Here is a 10,350-nt window from a genome sequence, read left to right on the forward strand (position 1 = left end):
CAGAGGCACTTGACTTTGTATTGAATTGAATTGAATTGGATATAGAATTTAGGCCAAAGGCCAAGAACTGGGACCAGTGAGGTCATTCAATGCTGAAACGGAAATTGACAGTAAAAGGTTTGAAAGGTGTAACAGGAGGAAAACCTTGCAGTTGCACTGTGAATCAGTTGTTAGGAGAGGGTGGAAAGTAAGATGGAAGAAAAAGAATACGAACGAAGGTACAGTAAAAGGAACGAAAGGGGTTGCAGCTAGCGGCCGAAGGCACGCTGCAAAGAGCCTCAAGTAATGCCTACAGTGCACAGCATGAGGTGCACTGACGGTATACTCCTCTACGGGGACTTGGCTTTGTAACGTGAACCTCTTAACTCTCAAAAAGGAACCTCAGAGCTTAGCCTAAGTACTGTAGGCTCAGTTGGCGAAAGAAAAGTCATTCTGAATTCTGTATCGTAAAGTTCAAGGTCTGGAGAATTCTCCAGACCTCTGTCAACCTCGGTTAACCTTCTTGACGTGGGAGAGACCAAACAATCAACAGGTGATGTTGAAGCAAGAATAACGACCCTATTGTGTTGCGTTTTATTGGGCAAGAGGTCAGAACTTGTTAGTTTTCCCAAGGCACTTTACCCATGGTTAACATTTATGATACCCAAGTCTGCTGGGATTTGTCTGGGAATGTTGTCATCTCTTGACATTCGGCTCTTTTGCAGTCTCGTGTTAAGCCAATAATCTCTCAGTGATTTGTATATACAGTTTGATTCTTAATTGTTAATTGTATAGATGCGTAAACACAGATAGATAGCTCTATAGATAGACAGACAGTAAATTGGGTAACTAATGGTAGGCTGACTGTTGTGGGCAGCAGCCTAGACTGGGCCACTGGTGAGAATTTAAATGCCAGCACTCAGTGGAGCTATACCCTCTTCAAGGAGAAAGATTTACACACACTATTATATATATATATATATATATATATATATATATATATATATATATATATATATATATATATATATATATATATATATATATGTGTGTGTGTGTGTGTGTGTGTGTGTGTGTGTGTGTGTGTGTTTGTGTGTGTGTGTGTGTACGAAGAGAAAGACAAGAGAGACGCAAACTCCGCAACAGCTATACCCTGCCACAGTGCCATTCGAGATGAACCCGGCCGTGACACACAATACCCTCCTTCTCATGGGCATTAAGTAATAAGGTGCGGGTACTCTTTCCACACCCCCTCCCTTCCTGCGCTGGCAGACAGTCTTCTGTCTGCCTCCTGTCATTACCCGGCGTCTAATATTACGTTTGTTTCATCTGTGTGGTTTGTGATGCTCCCCCTCTCTTGTGTGTTTGTTGTTCTGCCAAGCTGTTGTTTTGTGTTGTTATTATTATTATTATTATTATTATTATTATTATTATTATTATTATTATTATTATTATTATTATTGCTAAGACATCCACTCATTATTATTTATTCAGAAGATTATTATTATTATTACCATTATTCAAGCTATTATTATTATTATTATTATTATTATTATTATTATTCAGAAGACGAACTCTATTTATATGGAGGCCATTGACTTGAAATAAAGCTGCCAAAGAATATTATTATTATTATTATTATTATTATTGAAAATTATTATTATTATTATTATTATTATTATTCAGAAGACGAACTCTATTCATATGGAACAAGCTCACGAACAGGGGCCATTGATTGAACATTCAGCTGCCAAAGAATATTATTATTATTATTATTATTATTTTATTATTATTATTATTATTATTATTATTCAGAAGACGAACCCTTTTCAAATGGCACAAGCACACTACAGGGGCCATTGACTCTAAATATTCATTTGAATATCTTGTTAATATCCTTAAGATAAGGTAGACCAATCTGTCGAATTCGAAAGGAAATGGATATCTGGTAAAAATGTTATCAAAATTGAATGTTAATTACATTCTGATCGGGCGGGAATCACATCAAGACTATTGGAATTTATAATTATCGAGCATTCAAGAATCCTGTGACGATCCTACCCTATCGTTGTCTCGTAAGAATCGTGGCAAGACCTGACGTGAATTATGTAAAGATCAGTAAGATTTCTGTTGCGATATGGGGAAAATCCTATCAAGATTTGGACGAAATCCGTCTGACTGTTTAGTACGTGATCTGCATAAAACAGATTCTTCCATTCATCATTGCAAACAGTGAGGCTCTCTCTCTCTCTCTCTCTCTCTCTCTCTCTCTCTCTCTCTCTCTCTCGCCAGTTAATTAAAGTCCGGTGTTCGTTCAGCACACTAGGACGAAAGCGGTGCATTGTGAGAACTTTGGCCTATCCAGTGAATTATGTACCTGGATGTTTATAGACTGTTGTGAGGCATTATTTAAGGTTCTTTGCAGTGTCCCTTCTGTCCCTAGTTGCAACCCCTTTCGTTCCTTTTTACTGTGCCTCCGTTCACATTCTCTTCTTCCGTCTTAATTTCCTCCACCATCTCCTGACAATTGTTTTCCTCCTGTTACACCTTTCAGACCTTTTTTATTCTCAATTGCCCTTTGAGCGATGAATGACCTCATAGGACCCAGCGCTTGGCCTTTGTCCTAAATTCCATATACCTTCCATTCCATTCCCAAACTTGGAGGTTCGTTGGTTTGCATTAAAATTTATCACTATATTCCTCTTAACACCTTTCACCACAAAAAAAAGACATTAAAAGTAAGAAGCGCAGAATAACCTACACTGCAGATAAAATCAGATTTGACTTCCCAGAAGCGTGTGCATAAATAGAGCGGAGCTTTGTCCGTGATTCATAATCATCAGAATCCGGTGGCGGTTGAATTATAATGAGGACTAAACCGGGCATCGCTTCTGTGAAACCAGTCAGTATATCTCGTATTAAAAGAAAAAAAAAAAAGAACTTCCGCTGTTTTGGCTCATTCTGAGCATAATCAGTTGACTGACTGTCTGTCTGTCTGACTGGACTCTGTGAAGGAGGAGGCTTAAGAAATTGAACAACACCAGATGGTTAAGTGGATGTCAAAGGGAACGTTTGTGACCAAGGCCAGTCTCTTGATACTCTCCGTTACAACCACCGTAGGGGGAGGAGGTGGTGCCGTCACTGCACCTCACGCGGTTCACTGTAGGCATTACTTAAGGTTCTTTGCAGCGTGCCTTCCTTAGGCCCCTAGCTGCAGACGCTTTCGTTCATTTTACTGTACCTCCTTTCATATTTTCTTCCATCTTACTTTCTACCGTCTCCTAACAATTGATTCATAGTGCAACTGCTTTGAGGTTTTCCTCCTGTTACGCCTTTCAGACCTTTCTGCTCTTAATTTCCGTTTCAGCACTGCATGACCTCATAGGTCCCAGTGCTTGGCCTTTGGCCTATTTTCTGTATTCAGTTCAGTTCTCCGTTACAATACCGCATTCACAAAACATACTAAACACCAAAATGGAAGGACCTAGAGGAGGTTATCCCCCCAAAATTAGGTGAAAAACCATTCATAAAGTATCTCTCTCTCTCTCTCTCTCTCTCTCTCTCTCTATCTGGATCTGTAGCTCAAAGCTGAGGTGGCAGGTTCGTTGTTTATCTAGGGCGGAAGTACTTGAACCCGTTCCCTTAAAACCAATTATAATGCCTCCGTTAGCGTCATCTTATAAGAAAAACAGACTCTGGCCGTCTCTCTCTCTCTCTCTCTCTCTCTCTCTCTCTGTTAAGTGGCCACAGCTGGGTATTTTAAGCTGTAAGAGAGAGGGAGAGAGAGAGAGAGATAATAGACGTGGGTGAATTAGTATTCCCCGAAAATGTGTTCAGTATCTTATCCTTATCACGAAAGGGTATGTCTTAAAGAGATAGTCCTCTCTCTCTCTCTCTCTCTCTCTCTCTCTCTCTCTCTCTCTCTCTCTCTCTCTCTCTCGTTGCAAGGATCGATTTTCGGGTCCTTCCTCGTAACCTGATCCGTTTCGTTTTTTCAATAGCGGAGGAGGGGAGAAGAGGAACCGGTTGTCAGGGGTAGCAAGGTAACCGAACCCGTAGTTACTCCACCGTAAATGTTTTAGGAAAGTAATACACCGTACGGTGAAATATGTTCTCTGTTTTGTATCTAAGCCCCTGTAACCTTTTATTTATCGTTTTTTTTCTAATTCAGTTTGTAAGGCAATACTTTAGTTCCTTTGCGGCGTGCCTTCGGGCCCCTGGCTGCAACCCCTTTCGTTTCTTTTATTGTACCTCCTCTCATATTCTTGTCATATTAACAATTTCCGGCTGAGGCTCCTGTTACACCTTTCAGACCTTCTAACTGTAATATGTGTGGTGAAATATGATGTCTTTGGTCTTTTGGCCTAAATATTAGTTTTAAAATCTGCCTGCAGATAATATGTGATGAAATACGCTGTTTTGTTTCATTGACCTTTTCATTTTTCTTTCCTAATTTAGTTTGAAACCTTAAAACTAATTCGCTGACAGAAAGTCAGTTATTGTGTTTTTATTTTTTGCAATATGAAAAAAGCAGTGTGTTTCGTATCAAAATCTGTGTGACCTTTCATTTATTTTTTTTTATTTTAGTTTTAACTCCTACAGCATATTCATTTTAACAATAGAAGCTGCAATATTTTACTCGCACGTCTTTGCGGGCAGATAATCAGTTTATTCGTTATCCTTAATTACTCTGCGAGAATCCTACGCAGTAGGCAGACTGATTTCATTTCAGTCAACGCAAACAAGAATTAGCTAGAATGTTAATCTCTTTTTGTCATAACAGCATATAGACGGCAGGTTGTTTTCCGTTGCCAGGAGAATGAATCTGCCATTTGGGGAATTTAACTCCACCCTCCAGAAATTAAAAAAAAATAGAAAACCAGTTTTGGCCGAAACCGGTCTTCGCAGGTGTCCATTGCGCGTGCGTATGCACGTGCGTACTAAGATGTGTGTGTGTTTGTAATGTAGCCTACCTGTTTTCGTGGACGTCAATATTTGTTTTTGTATTTATTAATTGTTAATTTATTTTTTCTTTTTTTAGTAAGTGATTTCTTTCTGTATTTCCCACTACCTTTCTGTTAGTTCTTTGTAATGAACGCCTTAATATTCATTGGAAGTTTGAATTTCAAGTCAGTGGCCCCTTTGGTGGGCTTGTTCCATATGAATGGGGTTCATCTGAATAATAATAATAATAATAATAATAATAATAATAATAATAATAATAATAATGATAATAATAATAATGAAGAAACCGTTTATACCTGTAATCTTACGTCTGTAAAATCCCACAGACATCACTTATGACTGTACCTATGTCTACATGAAGGTGAACATGTTCTTACACATTCTTTATATAAATTCTAAGTCCGTCTTTTATGTGTAGGCACATTCTTCATATCCTATGCATTTGTGTACGTATTTCTTCATGTGCGCTCGCCTATGTACACTGAAAGACCTTGGTACACACAGTATTGATATTTGCATTTTTGTGCGCCTCTGTTCAAATCTGTATTGTTTTTCTTTCTCATTTTTATAGTCTGTTGTTTTTTAGGAAGATTGGATTAACTTTTATAAAATTAATTTTAAAATTTAATTTTTGTTTTGGGGGAAATTTGGTGTCATTGCATTTTGCAATTTTTTTGTGTGTGTAATTGTTTGCAACTTTGTAAAAATTTCGGACCCTTTGATACGTTTCAATTTGTCGAAGAGAACTGTTGTAGCATTGTGTAAAGTTGAGAGAGAGAGAGAGAGAGAGAGAGAGAGAGAGAGAGAGAGAGAGAGAGAAGGCGTTCAAGATATGTGTGGGTCGATGGTGGATTAACGAAAATAGTTAAGGGTCTGTTTCGCCAGCCGTTTCTCATTTTTATCGTCGTTCCTGGTGGTCTAGAGAGAGAGAGAGAGAGAGAGAGAGAGAGAGAGAGAGGGAATATTCCCTTAATAGCGTAACCATATCTTGTCCTTTTTACATCCTTACTTATTGAATTATTTTTCTTAAGCCTGTGCTTTTGTCATTTTTTGGAAATATGTGTCAGTAACAGAAACCTCCTCTGAGTTTTAATGTTTTCTAGAAACCTTTGCAAGTGATAAGCTTTCCCTTGTGGAACACATACATGCCGTTTGTGTGTGTTTGTGTTTTCCACTCCCAGCTCTTTGTTATATTAGCAGATAAATGTGGATAATACGCTCTTACTTTTAATTTTAATTTCGAACAAATTAAACGGTAGCTGTTTACAATTGTAGAATAGAATTATCAGTGCATCAAGTTAGCGTATATAATCTTACCTTTAATAACAGAAAAGGGGTTCCTTCTAACGTGATAAAACCACACACAAACAAAATACAAATACCAGACTGTACAAACATCAAAACGAAGACAGAAAGCTTTTCAGAACAATAACACAACACAGCATAAATGCCGCACTGTACAAACATCAAAACAAAGACAGAACGCAGTTCAAAACAATAACAGAACACGGAGCGAAACAGATGATACCTACTGGCGTCCGTGATAACGTAGGAGAAGGATTGGCAGGTGTCGTGCAGAGAAATGGGAAGGATGAATAAGAAAAAAGAAGAAGAAGAAAAGAAGAAGAAAGGAGTTATTGGAAAAACCTCCCTTTGACATTCCAGCGGCAAGGCCATTCTGTTGAATGTAGGACTACTCGGTGTATTGTTTGTGTCTCTTAGAAACTGTGTGTGTGTTTGTGTCTATGCAATGTGTGTGTGTTTGTGACTCTCTTACATGATGTATGTGCGTTTGTGTCTTACACAGTGTATGTGTTTGTGCACGTGTGTCTCTCTTGCACAGTGTATGAGTGTTTGTGTCTCTTTCACATAATGTATGTGTGTTTGAGCTTGTTTTATACAACCTTTGTTTTTGTCTCATACAGTGTATGTCACAGTGTGTATGTGTTTGTGTCTCTTACACAATGTATGTGTTTGTGTCTCTTACACAGTGTATGTGTGTTTGTGTCTCATACAGTGTGTGTGTGTTTGTGTATCTTTCTATTGTTTGGGTTGCTTCTGTTTATCACTGAAAATCTTGTTTGATTTTGGTCAGTCTGGTATTTTACCTTTCGTTGTTTCTAAACGAAGCAGCGATTCGATTCCTGCCAGGGGCGGAACGCTTATCAATCACGATTCCCCTTGAGTGTATGGAATATTCCCAAGTTATAGCTGCAACCCATTCATTCCTTTTACTGTACCTCCGTTCATATTGTCTTCCATCTTACTTCCCACCCTCTCCTAACAATTGATTCATGGCGCAACTGATCGGTTTTATTCATTTACGCCTTTCAAACCTTTTACTCTAAATTTCCCTTCCAGCGCTGAATGACCTCATAGGCCCCAGCGCTTATTCGCCTTTGGCCTAAATTCCACATTCCATCACTCGAGACACTTTAAAGTAAGAGAGAGAAGAGAGAGAGAGAGAGAGAGAGAGAGAGAGAATGAGAGAGAGAGAGAGTGAGAGAATGGCGGGCGAGCGCGATTGATAAATTTTCAGATCTAAAAGTGTCAAGAACGTCCATTAATCTGATGTGTACCTGGTGGACGGCGCCCCCCCCCCCCTTACGGTAATTAAAGGTCGCCCAGGTAAATCTGCTTGGCCTGTCACGTCGCCTTTAGTTTTTCTCATTTGTCATTTCATTGTGTCGCTGTGCAAATGACCTCTGTGCTTTGTTTATTGTATGTGTTTTAAATTTGTTTATTTGGGTGTGTATATATATATATATATATATATATATATATATATATATATATATATATATATATATATATATACAATATATAATGTCATATATATATATATTTCACACAATGCCAATTCACCATCTTTTCACTTCAAAGGCTAAAATTTGGTTTAAATCAAAGATAATGCCTGATGCGACCCCTCGCGTAAGTGACAAAGGCATTAGGGTTGGCACGTGACCCTAAAACCCTTCTCCTCCCAGTAGGTGACTGACAGGGCTTAACGAGTGCCAATTACCTTTCAACTTTACCCTCAATCACAGCTCTCTCTCTCTCTCTCTCTCTCTCTCTCTCTCTCTCTCTCTCTCTCTCTCTCTCTCTCTCTCTCTCTCTCTCTCTGCTTGAAACTTTGGTGTGTGTTTTTTAATGTTTTCAACTAAGTAATTTGATGCAGTTATGGTAATTTATTTATCAGCTTATAATAGTTCATTCTCTCTCTCTCTCTCTCTCTCTCTCTCTCTCTCTCTCTCTCTCTCTCTCTCTCTCTCTCTCTCTCTCTCTCTGCTTAAATCTTTTGCCTCAGCGTGTTTAAAGTTTTCTCTTCGAATAAGTAATATTATGCAATGTTATTGCAACTTATATACTCATATAATTCTCTCTCTCTCTCTCTCTCTCTCTCTCTCTCTCTCTCTCTCTCTCTCTCCCCCTTGGTAATCTATCTAATGTCTGGAACTTCAATTGAAAAACTTGGTATGGAGTGGTACAGTTTCTGTGAGATTAGCTCTCCTTTTCACTTAACTTTCTTAATTTCCTCTCTCTCTCTCTCTCTCTCTCTCTCTCTCTCTCTCTCTCTCTCTCTCCCCTTAAATCTTTGTCTATTTTTTTTTGTTTTCTTTTCGGCTAAGCAATGGTATGCATTGTTTTGGTAATTAATAAACTAGCATATATGATTACTCTATTAACGGATCTCTCTCTCTCTCTCTCTCTCTCTCTCTCTCTCTCTCTCTCTCTCTCTCTCTCTCTCTCTCTCCTTAAATCTTTGTCTATTTTTTTTTCTCTTCGGCATAGCAATATTATGCATTCTTTTGTAATTAATAAATTAGTATATATGATTACTCTGTTAATGGAATACTCTCTCTCTCTCTCTCTCTCTCTCTCTCTCTCTCTCTCTCTCTCTCTCTCTCTCTCCTTAGATCTTTCTCTAGTTTTCTTAAGTTTTTTTTTCGGCTAAACAATATTATGCAGTTTTGGTAATTTATAAACTAGCATTTATGATTACTCTATTAATGGAATACTCTCTCTCTCTCTCTCTCTCTCTCTCTCTCTCTCTCTCTCTCTCTCTCTCTCGTATGATTATAAATTGGTTAAAATTTGTTCTGTTAACGCTGTATTTGCTGTTACAAAATCTAACATTTATACAACCCTGTTGTAGTGTCCTAACTTCGATTGCCGGATTATAGAGAAATGTTGGCATTTGGCTAACAAGGAACCCCCGTCTCCATAACAGATTACAGAGAAAGGTTGGCATTTGGCTAACAAGGACGCCCCCACTCCCCATACCAGATTACAGAGAAACGTTGGCATTTGGCTAACAAGGACCCGCCCCCTCCCATACCAGATTACAGAGAAAGGTTGGCATTTGCTTGACAAGTTACCATTCCCCCCCCCACCACCCACCGGATTACAGAGAAATGTTGGCATTTACCTAACAAGTTACCGTAGCCAGTCCTTTTCTTTTCCCAAGATCTGTTGAGCAACAGATGGGATTTTTTTTTAAAGCATGACTCGCCAAGCATGACGGCCATACCCACTTGGAGGTCGTTTAATTGCAGTCGTGCCCAGCCAGCCAGTGGGCATTCCGCTACGAATTACCTTCGGAATCGACGCATGACCTCCCATTATGCCTCTGGTCATCATTTCACGTCGCTGACCTTTTGGGAAAGACTCTCTCTCTCTCTCTCTCTCTCTCTCTCTCTCTCTCTCTCTCTCTTACAGACACACCTGGAAACGTGGAAGCATTTTACAAGGTATTCTGTCATTAAAATAATAAAAAGAAACGCACTACTTTATCTTTTTATCTCTTTGTCTCTCTCTCTCTCTCTCTCTCTCTCTCTCAAGTAGACGGGATTTGTTAGCTCAATGTTCTGAGGGCGTTGATTGTTGATATGGGTGTCTCTCTCTCTCTCTCTCTCTCTCTCTCTCTCTCTCTCTCTCTCTCTCAATGAGCTTAGGTACGTATAAATATATATAATTTTTTTAGATATATTTTCACTTACACTACTGTGGATTTCTTCACAGTTATAATAATAACAATATTAATATTAACAATAATAACTAATTATTATTATTATTATTATTATTATTATTATTATTATTATTATTCTCCAATCTCTAAGATCTACACTTCGGACCAAAAAAAAAAAAAAAGGATTCTTTATCCCCTTCAGACGAGCCTCCAAAGCTACTGTATCTAAGAGAGCGCAGCCTTAAACTATTTATCTCTCACACGCCCACCGGCCCACGCCCGCGTCCTCTCGAGAATTTGGTAGCCGCCCAGTCCCCTACGCCTCGCCCATGGGGCTACGCCTTTCGCCTTTCGTCCAGGCCGGCTGGGATCTCGGCACCTGCATCGTTTAGGACCAACTGACCTTCTGTTCGATTTACTTCGGTATTGAGAGGGGT

General features: G+C 38.9%; 1 protein-coding gene across 16 annotated transcripts in view; it reads left to right on the plus strand.

Moving 5' to 3' along the window:
• The window catches only part of LOC136854940 (transforming acidic coiled-coil-containing protein 3-like), a 245,539-nt gene that overhangs the window by 62,100 nt on the left and 173,089 nt on the right, over positions 1-10,350 (plus strand). The gene's annotated exons all lie outside the window — the stretch shown is intronic.

The sequence above is a fragment of the Macrobrachium rosenbergii genome, chromosome 30 (assembly GCF_040412425.1).
Source record: "Macrobrachium rosenbergii isolate ZJJX-2024 chromosome 30, ASM4041242v1, whole genome shotgun sequence".
Classification (NCBI taxonomy): Eukaryota; Metazoa; Arthropoda; class Malacostraca; order Decapoda; family Palaemonidae; genus Macrobrachium; species Macrobrachium rosenbergii.